A 14,256-nucleotide genomic window follows, 5' to 3' on the forward strand; every position below is an offset into this window, starting at 1 on the left:
AACATGGCAGCCTAACTTTACTGTTCTGCATTGGAATACTAATTCCATCTTTAATCTCAAATTTCAAGGTCTGGCTCTGAGATTCTCGTTATTCTTAATAACTCGTTCTGTGTTAAATATATCGCGCTCTTACGGTGGTGCGCCGAAGCTGCACCGACTCGTCCTCCTCGTCTAGAGAGGGAGAGAGAGACAGGCAGACGCTGTCCATCTGCCTCCCTTCTCGCCATAGCAGTGCACACGACTGAAACACTGCGCAACAAATGGCAGGTCGTTAAGAGAGCGCGTGAGAGTTGCGAAGGCGCGTCAAATGCGAGCGCGTTCCGAGAAATACGAGTTGCAGAAATTCTTCCCGACGCGCCGGCGCCACGCGCATCCGCCGTTGACTGGAATGCTCGCTTACGGCGCTCGAAGATACAGCAGGACGCCGTGCGAGGCAAAGAAGAAGGAAGCCGGAGGCTGGAGCGAAGATTCTGCGATAGACCGCAATGTGCTCCGTCTCGAAGGCGGCGGGGTTAGCGCTGGCGTTAGCGAGCACACGAGGATTGTGAAGCTAAGGAACGGACGGGTAGGGTTTCTCTGTGTCGCGTACGCTTCTTGATCCGCGAAAATGGGCCCAGGCCCGGAAACCAGTGAGGTGGAGGAGGCAGACCGACTAATGTTCGACACAGCAGGGAGCCACGACATACCTCGAGGCATTTTAAAACTTACGTCGATCCAACTCCTCGGTGTAAAGTTTGCTTTTAAGAGGTATGTTTAGCTGGGGCCCAACACCAATGCGGCCTATTCAGATACGTGTAGAACGCAGAAACACTTTTCTGAGATAACCACTGGGCCGATTTTTCTGAAATTTGCTGCATTTGACAGAGGAAGCTAAATTCTAGTGACTGTGGGAAATAGAATTTCTATTTAGGGCCTGAATTTTCGAAAAGGAATTTTCAAAAAATGGTAAGCTTGAAAAAGGTAGAAGCACAAGCTTTACTAATTGTTAGCTCCGCACCAAGAACATATATCGCAGTTCTGTAAACAGCAACCGTTATAGCATCGAAAGCGGAAGAATTTGATGTGTCAATTTTATCTTACGTGATTTTGTTATATTGTTTACAGGGGCTTCGCAAAGGTTTGCTCATATATCAGTCCTTTATTTGAGAGCCACGTATTATAATCAATTTAGTCCGCTTTAGGTGTACTATTAGGTGCAATTTACAGAACTGTGATATCATATTTCATTGCTGAGTTACAAAGCAGGACGGCAAAGTTACCAACCTGATAGCTTAGTTTTCTGAAAATTTGCAATTTTCGCCAATTTTCATTAAAACGTTGATTACCTAAATCGAAAGTTCGCAAAAAACAGTTACTAGTTCTTACCTTTTTCTTTTAAATTCAACAAACCTTATCAAATTTCATGCAGTGGAGGCCGATAAAAATGATTTCTCCTTTCCCCACGTATGTAGATAGGACCCCCAAGCTAGAGCTTCCTCTTAATGCGATAGCATTGCAGACAGGCTTCACCCACTTTAGAGGTAGCTTTTTAAAATTTTTGCTTTTTTATTTATTTATTTACAAGTATTATTGCGTTTCTTGCATCACAGTAATAAGAAAGGGTATAGTATTAAAAGTTCTGATGGCAGCTGTCTGGGGTCTTGACCCCTGTACATGATGTTCTGTGCTCCGCAGTCGCGATAAATTGCAAGCAGAAAAGATAACACACAGTAGTTTCAATGACGTACCACTCCAACGCGGAAAGCAAAAAAAAAAAAAGAGAAAAGCTTTCCCTTCAGTCACAAATGGTATATATATATATATATATATATATATATATATATATATATATATATATATATATATATATATATATATATACATATATATATATATATATATATATATATATATATATATATAGAATACAACACTTCATGCATAAGTTAAAAAATTCAGTGCCAGTCCACTCTGAGAAGCCGGATGACCAGCGAAGCTATGTATGCGGGCCACGTATGGCGAACTGTCCACTGCCGTGTCATATGCATCTAATGGAAGGCAAGGCATGACTAGTCGCTCCTCCACGATGATGAGCCTCCGAAGATGATACATACCCATGTATTGTTGCAAAACGCGGCACGACGCCTTTTACTAACGAATCCCGGCACGTAGAACAGACACGCACCTCACCGCACTCCCAGGGCACACACACTGATTCACCGTAGCCAAGGCGATCGTGCGTTGGTCGACGAACCGCAGTGCAGTAATGGTTGTGAGGTCACTCGAAAACCACAAGTGGTCACACAGAACACAAGCCACGCCAAATTGGTTCCCCTCAAACTCCCTCCTTTAGTTGTATTCATATATACATTTGGTTATATATATATATATATATATATATATATATATATATATATATATATATATATATATATATATATAATGTATATTCGCGTGGACGACGGGACGAGCCCGATGAAACTAGACACGCGTGCCGTTTCGACAGGACCGCCATCACGGGGGAGCTGAATGAAAGGAAAGGGATGCGCAAGCGCTTGGAACGCCGATAAAGAGAGGGCGTGCGATGACATGGTCAACGCGGGTCCAAGTGTATCTGTTCTTAGCTTAATATCTGCTATGGGTTGTATTTGAACCCATTCCTTATTGATCTGTGACTCACCGATCTGTGACTCATGCAACTGTAAAGAGACGATCGAGCCCGTGAACGCGTTCTTAGGCGTGTGTTAAACCGATTAGATAACAGACCATTTTCAGAGACTAAGATTCTCGGACCATGGCCCACGCGTCGCAGGCTAACAAAGCGACGCGGGCACTGCTACGTTCCACGAAAGCGACTGGCCTCAGTGAACGATTATAGGCGTGAAGTTATGGACGTCCACACGTATTCACACGGATAGTATCTTCGTCCCTCCCTCTAATTTCTTCCCTTTCTCCTGTGTAGCGTAGCAAATAGGACGCGCGTCTGGTTGACATCCCTACATTTCCTTCCTTCCTTTTTCTTCTTCTCCTCCGCAGCCGAAAAGTTTGTTTTGTTCCTCCTCCTCCTTCAAATATTAAACTTATTTTTGCAAGCTTGCGGAATCCTTGAAGCCTGCTTCACCTAAGTCGCGCGTCGGCCCAGTATTGCACAATCTTCGGGATTGGCCCACGGTTTTTTGCCTACGGACATCGATCCGCTGGTAACTAGCCATATACAGCTTCTCTGTAAAAATACACAGAACCAATCTCACGATGACTGCCGATGGCAATTCGATTAACATCGAAGCAATCTAGTGGCACACCACATTGCTGAAGTTAGGTTTATTTAAAATTTGTAGTGGTCATTCTAAATATTCCGTTACTTTGGCTACGTACGACATAAACTGCCTCCGGCACCGGCCCACAATGGCGTGGCCCTCGCTAGCCAAGGTCGCCCATGAGCATGATGGCGTGACGGCAAAAGCATGACGACGGTTGTTTGACGGCGACGCAGTGACGAAGATAGAATGACGACGAAGAAATGGCGAAGATGGAATGACAAAGACGGTGTGACGACACTCAGTTGATGATTATGAAATAATGGATATAGTATAACTAATAGTGACAGCGTGACAACGTCGGCATGAAGACTGCGGGATAGCGACGAGTGCAGGACGACAACAAGATGAAGTACCTGGAATGATGACGACGGAATAACAAGGAGTGCATGACAGCAACTGTCTGACACGACCTAATGACGGTGGGGGCATGAAAACGCCGGGATGTTCACGATTAAATGACCGCAGCATGATTACGCTAGAATGAGGAAGAAACAATGACGTCACTGGAACGACGGCGGCAGTATGACGATGACGCAGTGGCCTGGGAGCCACTGAAAAGTGATGTCATGTCCTTTTTATTCTAGTTTCTGACATAGCTGTCTTATTTCCAGCACAAGTTGGTCTTGGGGTCCATGACGTAGTGCGGATAGCAGACAATGCAGGGCTGCCTTCGAATCGCTAAATATGCTCCATCTTCATGGTATGTATTTATGAATCATGCGAAGTGGGCTACGAAGTACAGCAAACTCCGCCGCAGTCGACGTTGACGGGTGAGAAATTTTAAACTCAGTCGTCACGGCTTTTTCGGGGAAAATCGCAGATCCTGTAGATCCGTCAGCAGTTGTCTACAGTGGTTACAGTGGTTACCAATGCCCTGCGGAATACGAGACAACGTCCAGGCTGACCATGCTGCTAAAGCTGGACTCGATGCTTCGAGAGAAATGGTCCAGGTACCTTTCTCGAGAAAATACGCGACAACACTGGTATCTGCACACGCTTAGCGTCTCCAGCGATCCCTCTGGGCAGATGACAGCTACCATTACGGAACCCTATACAAATTAAGTCCATCGTGTGACTTTTACATGCCGTGAGGCCTCAATAGACAAAACCAAGCATGGCATCATCGCGTAAGTTTCAACGTGGCCTACGCGAACTACATCAGATATAAGATTCAACTCACGGACTCGCCAATGTGCTCTGCATGTAGCCTCCCTGAAGGCCTGCCACATGTTCTGTGCGACTGCTGCCGCTGCGCGACAGAGAGAGAGAGAGTCTTTGAAGGTGGCAGTAAACCTTCAATGGGTCTAGAGTGTGGCACTACGGCACAATCTCAGCCCATGTCAAAGCACCATCTGTGCGTTACGCGCCACGAAAGCGCTGCTGGCGTTCTTGCGGGCAACGAGCCTTAACGAAACTTTGTAAATATCTCTAAAGTCTAGATATGTGTAGGTGTGTATGTGTGACGCTATGTGCTGTTAAGTGTTTATCGTTTTATATATCCTAATCATCACCGAGCACCTGGAATAGCATGTCAGTCGAACAGCCATGCTAACGTCTCTAGCATATGCTTGTATCTCACTCTCTGAGATTTCCAAGAGCTCTGATGGAAAACACAAAATATGGGGCAATCCCGAAGCAGTGTAGTCTTAACACAGCGTCTCAAAACACTAGCTGTCACGACGAAAGAATGTGAGAAACTGGCACGTAATCTACGTGCCAAGTGTTTCAAAGTGCAACTTTGATATTGCAGAAGCATGCTTGCGATGGTGGCTTAATGGTTAGAGCGTTGGGTTGTAGTGCTGGAAGACAGCGATTCGATCCCGCCATCAGTCACACATTCCTTTATAGCATTATGGATGGACTTCACCTATTTTGGAGGTATCTAAGAGAAAACTTGAGGTGTTTCGAGAGTACGCAAGTACGTAACATTGTGCACAGTCTACTGTTTATGAGACACGAGGTATAGAAAAGTCATTGTGATAAATAAGAATGTGCAAAGTCGCCTGTGACGTTTGCGCGTGCAACTGTTGAGACGTCACAATGTGCGTATGCTCTCGCACACTTCTCGAGTGTGCGGTGCTAAGTTGTGGCCTAGTTTCTAGTTAAGAATAGTTCAATCTACGGGAATTTCCCTCTGGCCGACCTTTCACCTTCCAGTTGGCAATTTCTCCCATAAACCTCGCTAAGCAAGCCGTTTATTCCTTTATTCATCACTGCTACGGCAAGTTTCTAGACGAATGAGAGAGTGAGAATAGACTTTATTTTGAGCAAGCGCGTTCTACGCCCCAGGTTGCTGGCCTCCTTATTCCAGGTAGTCGCGGACCACGGCCATCTCCCGTGCCCATTCCATCAGGCTGCGCTGTCTCTACGTTCATGCTTTTGTGCACAACCGCATTGGTAGGTTCATCTACGTCCATTCGCACGCGGAAAATGAGCATGTGATCAAGTGAAGGGATTTTCTGTAAAGGCAGTCGTAGCAAGTTTGCAAATGTCCTCCGATTACTTTGCTGATGTTAGGAGTCTTCTGAGCAACACTCAGATTAAATCATTGCGTTCGCTAAAAGAAAAAACATTTCACGGGAGATAGCCTGTTATGAATGCTACAATCACAACCATCATTACTTGCGGCAAATATGGTTCTATGACTATATGAGAAGAGAGGAACTTAGTATAAGGGAAAAGTTAAAAGGCCGGTTTGAGGCCAGTGGGTTCTAGCCAGCGACCTCAGGGTTAGGTTAAGCGGGAAAGGGAAGAAGAAGAGTGAGAGAAAGTTACAATGACAAGAAAAGAAATAGGATACATGCAAACAGAAAGAATAAAACAACAACAATTGGAAACACTAATTACAGTCGCCGTATCCAGTTCACTTTATTTCAAGAAAGCCGCAATGACCTTCGTGGCATGACACGCAGGTTACCATAGCCATGACCCAAAAGACGACTTTCAGAAAATGGCCGGTTGTCAATTTGTGCCAAATATGAGCTCACTTATTATCCCCCTGGCAAGTAGAGCAGGTATGCACAAAGCAGGCAACGTGTAGTCTCCAGCACGGGTGCAGCTCTCGCAGTCTGGGCTGTCCGCACGGCCAATAAAAAAGCGATAGTGTTCAGTAAAGGTCATGCCTAGGCTAGTATAATAAAGCGAATCCTCTCGCTTGGTTGCATTCCTTTCTTATTATCCACCGCTCACGACCAGCCGATCCTGGTGATAATGTAGACGCAGCGTAGCTCGGGCCATGGCGAAGCTCGAAAAAAGAAATAATTGAGGTAGAACCATTACATTGTCAAGGCATTCTTTGAACATATGCACAAGGCTTGGCTGGTTTCTTTCGATGCTGCGTGGTATCCTGAATCGAAGCGCGGATTATCAAATTAGAAAGGTAATTTTGTCTATATTAACCGTTAATGAATAAATCAATGAACGAATTAATCAATGCCCGCCAGCTGTGATTGAACCAGAGTATTCTCCGTTTTGATAAGCTGATTTGACCATGCAGACGTAGGCTATCATCACTATGCGGACCGATAAGCTATCTGCGAAGGTCGTTGAGCGGCAATCACAAAAAGTGCTTTGATGTCGTATACTCTCGGCCCGGCGTCGTTTGGTGTCTCCTGGCGTCCGCGGTTTAATTCGCATTCCGCGATGGCCGCACTTTAACCCAAGCTGAAACGCGTTCCATGCGACTACAGATTAAAGCAGCTATACCATGGAAGCAAATTATGGCGAGATAACAGCATAACCACATTGCAGCGTAAAATAAGCTTGCCGACGCGGGGTGGCACCATGTTCGAAATGCGTCGGAATACCGCTCCACGTGCTTGGCGCCTAATGCGTAACGCGTTATGACGCATCGTACGGTGAGCGAACCGCGTGCTGACTGCCGATGATAGCAACTCATAGTAAAGTTCCAATGGTGCGCGAGTAGTGTGTGCGCATTATAATAGAGAGTTTTAGCCCAGCGGTTTTACGGCCAGCGGAGCGGAGCGGGCGAGCGGAGACGCGACTGCGCATGCGCACAACGCTGAAGCGGCCAGCGGTTTTACGGAGCAGCGTTTACGCCCGCTGGAAAGCACTCCCCAGCGGAGCGTATACGCAGCGCGCGAGCGTGCGTAAGCGCGCGCGGGCGTGTATGGGAAATGAAAGATGGCAGCCGCCAACATGAACACCGGCAGTTGTGCATCTGCGACGGCGACTGACGCGCTGACCCGTCTGCGAGCAAAAAAGGCCCGAAGGTGTTTTACAGCTGAACAAGACCTCACTCTGCTGCGTGAAGTCGCTGCGACAAGGCCATTTGGCGACGATCTTAAATGGATTGCAGTCATCGCGAACGTCAAGCAAGCGGTGGGCCGCGAGCTCACGCTGCGCGGCGCGAAAGATCGTGTGGATCTCTTAATAGGATACTGGCGTCAACAGGACGCCAAGAACCTTAAAAAGTGAGTATTTTGCTTTCTGATACAACCAAAATGCTGTGCGTGCTTCTGCACCCAACGTGACGTGCACGATTTTTGCCTTTATTCAGGTCTGGTACCGAGGAGCAATATGCCGAGAAAGAGCAAATCCTGCAAGATCTCTCCGACTATGCCCGGGCAATTAATTACGAACCGCGCATAGTTCCACGAAGTGGAGGAACTGTAGTGAGCCGAAAGAGACGTGCAACAGATGAATGCACTGCGTCAGTGAGCACACCCGCACCAGATGTACACGCATGTGCTGCGAACGTGATGCAGGAAGCAGCAAGTGGCAGCAGTAGCCCGGCCGTGGTAGCCTCCCCAAGTAGCATGACTGAAGCAATGCATGGTAAGTCTTGCAATATGTGCGTCGAGTCATATATTAAAAAATTTTTGCTGCTGAAATTTAAGAACACGTGCAAAACTAGAAATTAGTTTTTGGTATCCAATGAGCATTACGTGTTTGAGCAAATGAAGCACCGCAATTCGTGGGCCCCGTCGCTCTCCTACCGCCTTTTAGTTTCCGTTTCTGTTCGAAGTCTCTGGAGCAGTCGAATGTACACAGACTATACTCTCAAAAATTTTTGAGAGTCAAGCGCCCTTCAGTGCGCGTCCATCTAACGAGCTGCCGCCGCCCCAGGGGAGCCACGCTGTGCAGCTGCTCCGATGCTACATACCTACTGCCTATCCTGAACTTGATAGCACCACGCGTCCCGCTGTCTCACAGAGGCTATAGGCGCCGTCGGCTTCATCCTCCTATGGCGAACTAGTGTTTGCTGAATCGAACTTGATAGCACCACGCGTCCCGCCGCCTTGCCATCATCCTCGCATGGCAAGATACTGTTTCCTGAACATTTCAAACTTCTTTCCGAGCTATGATCTCTGACCCTGCCGGTCGAACGGTAAGCGGATGCTGTCAGATTCACGCTTCGAGTGTCGTTTCGCGAGCTCAGTAGACCAGTCTCTCTATGTTGTCTGTTTTCTTTGCGCTAGAGAGCTCCCTCGACGAGGATACTCGGGTGCTCATACTCACACGTATGGCCGAAACAACTGCACTGTCGCCGGCGCGCAGCCCTCCGTCTCTCACTCCGAACAAAAATGATGTTATAAGAGAAGGAGCGAGTGAGGATTTGGTTTTGAAACAAATGCCTTAAAAAGTGGGCTTTGAAAACCACATTGTGTTAAGTTTCTTTAATAAACGGAAAATTATGTAACGCTCATGAGGAACCTATTATGTTTCACTTACCTCAAAGTCGGAAAAAAATTATTGTTTATGCAGTAAGACTCCAAACATAGAACTTGCGAAAAGGCAAAAAGTACATTCTCTACGCCTTGCGATATGCGATATTTTTCGGGAAAACTGCTGCGTTTCTTGCTACATTCAGATCCACTCCGTTTCGTCGATACAGCTGCCTATCAGAAATCAAAATTTATTTCGAAAAAAAAAAGTGGTCATGGGACCTCGATCATCTCTCTTATCTGAACACGACCACCATTTTGTCTGAGCATTTTGTATCTTATTTTTGTCGTACATTACAACCAGAATCCCCGGCAAGTCAGCTCCTCCTTACCCTCTACGAGTCGGAACCTCCGTTGAGCCCACCTACTGCTGATGCGGATGGAGAGACCGCTGTGATTGATGAGCAGCAGACGGACCGGCAAGATCAACACCCCCCCTCAACAAGTGATCGGCAGAATCAAAATATCCGCCACGGCCACTCCCACCAGCAGCCGTCAACCGCAGCGGACCGAGGGCAGCGCCAGCCTACAGCCAGGCGACAGGCTTTGCCTGTCACGACACGAGGCAAGATTTGAAGTAACATTTTTAATGCGAAATGATTACCTTGTGTGTAAGTGTGTTTGTGCGCGTGTGTATGCGTGCGCGTTTGTGTGTGCGTGTGTGTGTGTGTGTGTGTGTGTGTGTGTGTGTGTGTGTGTGTGTGTGTGTGTGTGTGTGTGTGTGTGTGTGTGTGTGTGTGTGTGTGTGTGTGTGTGTGTGTGTGTGTGTGTGTGTGTGTGTGTGTGTGTGTGTGTGTGTGTGTGTGTGTGTGTGTGTGTGTGTGTGTGTGTGTGTGTGTGTGTGTGTGTGTGTGTGTGTGTGTGTGTGTGTGTGTGTGTGTGTGTGTGTGTGTGTGTGTGTGTGTGTGTGTGTGTGTGTGTGTGTGTGTGTGTGTGTGTGTGTGTGTGTGTGTGTGTGTGTGTGTGTGTGTGTGTGTGTGTGTGTGTGTGTGTGTGTGTGTGTGTGTGTGTGTGTGTGTGTGTGTGTGTGTGTGTGTGTGTGTGTGTGTGTGTGTGTGTGTGTGTGTGTGTGTGTGTGTGTGTGTGTGTGTGTGTGTGTGTGTGTGTGTGTGTGTGTGTGTGTGTGTGTGTGTGTGTGTGTGTGTGTGTGTGTGTGTGTGTGTGTGTGTGTGTGTGTGTGTGTGTGTGTGTGTGTGTGTGTGTGTGTGTGTGTGTGTGTGTGTGTGTGTGTGTGTGTGTGTGTGTGTGTGTGTGTGTGTGTGTGTGTGTGTGTGTGTGTGTGTGGCGATATTTGATGGTACCAAAAAGATGGAGGACGAGCAGGCTGTCTGCCTGGCTGAGGAGCTCCCCGCCTGCCAGGGGGACTGCCTGCCCAAGACGCTGTCTGTAGGTCAGCAGATACCGGCGAGGTTGCATGATTTGCAGACGAGATGCGGCTCGTTACCGGTCGCCCTGGGGGGTGCAGCGCAAAGCGGCACCGCGGTAGCTACGTAAATCCCACTGCGGAAGTATGAGTCAATAATAAAATAAAATTTAATTTAAAAGTTATAACTTGTGATCGTAAAGAGTAATGCTTTCGCATTCACGTACGTAAGCAACCTTAGGTGTCCCCGCGAAACTATTTATTGCATGCACATTCATGAAACATATCACTGGGTAGGTCGGATGGAACGCAGTCTTGTTCTTAGAAATCGCCTAATTCCTCTACCACACATTAGAAAACACAGGTTTTGTCTTTCCCCTGTACAAGCGTGGCCATTTGACCTGATGACCAAAGACACCAATCGTCGTATGTCCTTCACTTGGTCAACAGACTTGTTTTCGACTCTACATGGCAGAACGACACACATAGAATCGCCATAGTCCCAGCAATTTAAATGATGTCTTCATAAAGTTCTTGCAGTTAACACACAGGGCACATTACATCAAAAACTGTTTACTGAAGCCACAATAAGAATGTCACAAAACACAGAAACACAGGAATTGTAAGCTTTGTGCTGTTCTCACAACAAAATTTTTTATTCTAGTAAAACATATATATTGTATACTAGCTCTGTACAAAGAAAGCTGAGCTTTTCCGCGGTTGTGACATGGCAACTAATTACATCTGGCTGAAAAGTGTAATTTTGACTATTTGGTCCAGTGCAGATATGCTTAATTGAACTAAAGATTGGATTACCCCTGTCTGTCTGTCTTTACAGGAATCCGAGGATTACAAAACTTGGGCCTCCAGCTGCTAACAATGCGTGAGATGCACGAGTACGAGCTACGCCAAAAAGAACTGGAAAACGAAAAAAAGAAAGTCGAGAATGAAGCACGGCGTCTCGCTCTAGAGGAGCGAAAGTTGGATCTTGAGGAAAGAAAATTTCAACTAGAAGCTTCTCGCCGTGATAGAGATCACGAGCGGCTGCTCGAAAACTTGCAGAGGATGATAAACGAGCAAAGTCAAGCAATATTTGATTTTTTTAATGCAAACCGAGCGTGAGATCAGTGTTCTGAAAAGTTTTGATATTGTATTTGTTTCACCTTTTATAACATCGAGTCAGAGTTCTCAAATAAAGGTTAATTCAAGAAGCTGCGTGTTCTCTAACTACAGAGGGGTAAGGTAAGCTTCAAGATCTGGTGGCTCGAGGCCAAAGTAGTGGGATACCTGAGCACCATACAAGCAGGTATGACAGTTGGCAAGAAGCGCACTGGCTTTATAGATACGCGGCACGTTCTGGAGGTACAGCTTTTGATTTTTCTTGAAGTCTACAACGGCAAACAGTACCGCAATTTTGCCGAATCCCCATTCAACGGCCTGTCTCACACTGCTCATGGCCTTGTTGAATGCGCACTGTTCCGGAGTTAGGGACACACCTCCATAAGGTTTGAGTAGAAGCGGCCGCAATGGCTGGGCCGGGTCGCCGTAAATACAGTAGTTATGTCCTTGAACAAGATTTTCCAGCTTCGAGTAGACATTGCTGATGCCGAAGTTTCCTGAAAAAGCAGACGTAAATTGTAAATTGCACATTATGACCTATGTACCCCATGCGTGCTTGTAAGGCATGAGAGGAGGAATCAGTGTCCAACAGCGCTTCTTTGATACAAATGTGTTCCATCGTTACTGCTATTGTTGTTTATTTACTCACCGGCATCATGCTTACTGCCAGGATACGACCCGTCCAACTGGCAAATAATCCCATTCGGACACATAATGGCTTGGTACTTCAAGGCATGAAATCGTTTGTGTCCACTGAAGTACAGTTTTTGGCCCCTTGATGGTCGGCATATTGCCCTTGCCGTGCCGTCGATGAACGCCCAGCAATTCGTCAGCGGGGCGCCTTTGGCGTGAATGGCCTGAAAAATTAATAACTGTGTCATAAACTTTGACGCACGAAACTCCGACACTAACTCTGCTGTTTTTGCGACTTATTACTTGCGAGAATTTTTCCAGTGTGTCGAGATTGAGCCAGGCGTGATTGTTGACGTCGTCGAGCAGGTGGAAGAAGCGCTCGTCGATTTGCCGGAGAACTTCGTTCGTCAAGGACGATATTGTCGAGCTGTGCCGCCCGAAAAGGTCCTCAAGGTCACACAGTCGGTTCGGGTATGCCAGCCGTCTAAGTGTTATACATAAGGCCTCGTCTCCGGGAACTGACACTCTCTGCGGGGTTACCACCATTTCGGGTATGCCCAAGGCCCGCTGTAGTCTACGCACATCTTCCTTTTCAAAGCGAAAATATGTCCTGAAGACACCTCCGTCCATTGCATCAATGTTCAGAAGTCCGCGCACAGAAAGTGGGTCTCGCCGTGTCTCACCAAATACCTCAAGGCATAGCAAATCTTCGATCTCCGACCACTTCAGTCGTGACAGGAGAAGCGGGTCCTGTAGTATGCTCTTCGGCATCGTGCACAGCAGGAAGCAACGGCAGTTTGTAAAAACGGACGATTAAGGGACTCGCTCGATGGTTTCGGCTTGACCGCGCAAACGCAGTAGCTAACACATTTGGTGGTACAACGTCGTCGCTATTGCATTGAAAACACCACTATTAACAAATAATGTACTGAGAACATGTCATATATCTTTATTCAACATTTCTTGCATTATAAAAGCAAGCGTAATTCAAATTCCTGTCTCAGTAACTCCTATTCTGACCACTACGTGGGGCAGCAGAGCGCCCCACTCGAGCGGGTGAGCGATCCGCCGGGCTAAAACTCTTTTTCTCGCGCGCCGCTCCGCTGGCGCAACGGTGGCGAGCGCGAGCGGAGCGAAACGTAAAACCGCTGGGCTAAAACTCTCTATTATGCCTGCAGGTAACGACGATTTGCAGATGACGACGAGTTGGGTTGTGATGAGTAAGACACGTTGGCAACAGCGAAAAAAAAGGTTGAAGTTTATTTTCACCACCAACAGTACAGTGTGTTTTACGTGAAAACACACTAGATAACAGAACGACAGCAGGTCGTGTCAATAAGTGCCCTGTGTCTATAAACGTTTTTTTTTCTTCGTTGTTGTTGTTGTCGTTGTGATTGTAGTTGACGTCGTCGTCGTCGTCGTCGTTGTTGTTGTTGTTCGAACAGACTTCTTAAATATCGATTGTGAGAAATAGCTCTGTACACCTGCTTTTCGTGTTCTCTTGAAAAGCCTACTCAGTGTGAATCGCAATGACCAGGTAGCTAATTAAAATTCTTCACGAATCAACTTTTCCATTAGTGACTTTAGGGCACATGATAGAACTGCGGAAATGAAGCCTCGGGATCATGACGCATACACTGAGCATAAATTGCGAGACTAGCATTAGCATCAAGATATATGTCCCCGAACTCTGCTGCAAACCACAGTGGCGTTTCAGTTATGTAACCGCGAAGTGCAATGTTCCCAAAATGCATGATTTGCTGCAGTGGAGCCTTACGCTACCCATTAGAGGCTTAATAGGGCGAATTAGCGTTGTCGTATCAGGCGTAGAATAAGTATAGAACTTAAGGAAATATGTCGCCCAAAGAGAGTGACAGCTTTATATCAGCAAGTGTGTGGATCGGTTTCGTTTTCCTAAACGTCTTTTCTCCTTTTGTCATTCCACTTATTTAGGAGAAATCACGGTTTATGAGTACTACGTCATTTTTACCTCGGTGTACAAACCGTTTAACAGGCTTCATGCTCTAAAATGGCGGAAAGAGTGCCGGAACTTGTTCGGTTTTGCTTGTTTGCTGCTGCAAGCTCATATTAAAAAAAATTATGAGGTTTTACGTTCCAAAACCACTTTCTGATTATGAGGCACGCCGTAGTGGAG

The 14,256-nt window shown here is 46.7% G+C and overlaps 1 protein-coding gene and 1 long non-coding RNA gene across 3 annotated transcripts in view; one reads left to right on the top strand and one right to left on the bottom strand.

Moving 5' to 3' along the window:
* The window catches only part of LOC139054238 (homeobox protein Nkx-2.5-like), a 41,640-nt gene that overhangs the window by 12,000 nt on the left and 15,384 nt on the right, over positions 1–14,256 (top strand). The window lies entirely within an intron of this gene.
* LOC139054240 (uncharacterized) lies at positions 11,884–12,703 on the bottom strand. The gene is made up of 3 exons (XR_011511092.1): positions 12,405–12,703; positions 12,118–12,325; positions 11,884–11,965 (listed from the first exon to the last, which is right to left on the bottom strand). It is a non-coding gene; the product is annotated as an uncharacterized lncRNA (long non-coding RNA).

This window comes from Dermacentor albipictus, chromosome 1, assembly GCF_038994185.2.
Source record: "Dermacentor albipictus isolate Rhodes 1998 colony chromosome 1, USDA_Dalb.pri_finalv2, whole genome shotgun sequence".
NCBI lineage: Eukaryota > Metazoa > Arthropoda > Arachnida > Ixodida > Ixodidae > Dermacentor > Dermacentor albipictus.